A 1274-nucleotide genomic window follows, 5' to 3' on the forward strand; every position below is an offset into this window, starting at 1 on the left:
GCTGTGGGATACAGCGCGATTCCAAGGACCCGACCAAATTGGTCTCTGAATTGGTCTGAAGCGCCCGCCCCTAGAGACCAAAGCCAACCCTAGAATTAGGTTACGAAACCATTTGGGTCGCACGTGATCTCATCGGGACCCCCTTCGCGACTTTGTGGACGCGCTCGACAGGTGCACAGGAGCCCGAAGAACTCGCGAAAAATTGTATTACACTACCACAGACGTTATAAATGTGTAGAGGCTCATTTCAACCCACTTGGAAGCTCTCGGCGTGAATTATTCGGGATATAGAGCCCCAGGAGAGCCTGGTCCTAGGCTATCCTTGCTATATGTGCACAGATTCGCGGCGGCGCGCCGCCGCGAAGCTCCAAAAATGACAAACAGTCTCTCCAAGTGAGGTTAAAATACTTCTCAGGATATCTGAGCCCTGTTTGCGCGCGCGAAACATCACTCAAATCGTGCACCTCCTCGAAGGTGATCGTGGAATAGGCGCCCATACTCGTTCAATGCGGCGGCGCGAGCCGCCGCGAAGCTCCCGCAATTTTACACCATTTTATCTTAGAATTTGCATGTATGTACATGAGATACTGGTACAGCGGACGCAGTACTCGCGCGGGGGACGCGAACAGGAGGGACTGAGTGCGCGCGCTTACACCTACTGAACGCGCCTTCGGCGCGCACGACCGTCACGCCCTGGGCACCATATATGGGCCGCTGCGCGGCCCGTCTCGCACCGTCCGAGCCCTTGGTATGACTAATTTGCCGCTGTGGGATACAGCGCGATTCCAAGGACCCGACCAAATTGGTCTCTGAATTGGTCTGAAGCGCCCGCCCCTAGAGACCAAAGCCAACCCTAGAATTAGGTTACGAAACCATTTGGGTCGCACGTGATCTCATCGGGACCCCCTTCGCGACTTTGTGGACGCGCTCGACAGGTGCACAGGAGCCCGAAGAACTCGCGAAAAATTGTATTACACTACCACAGACGTTATAAATGTGTAGAGGCTCATTTCAACCCACTTGGAAGCTCTCGGCGTGAATTATTCGGGATATAGAGCCCCAGGAGAGCCTGGTCCTAGGCTATCCTTGCTATATGTGCACAGATTCGCGGCGGCGCGCCGCCGCGAAGCTCCAAAAATGACAAACAGTCTCTCCAAGTGAGGTTAAAATACTTCTCAGGATATCTGAGCCCTGTTTGCGCGCGCGAAACATCACTCAAATCGTGCACCTCCTCGAAGGTGATCGTGGAATAGGCGCCCATACTCGTTCAATGC

This window comes from Trametes versicolor (assembly GCF_000271585.1).
Source record: "Trametes versicolor FP-101664 SS1 unplaced genomic scaffold TRAVEscaffold_4, whole genome shotgun sequence".
Classification (NCBI taxonomy): domain Eukaryota; kingdom Fungi; phylum Basidiomycota; class Agaricomycetes; order Polyporales; family Polyporaceae; genus Trametes; species Trametes versicolor.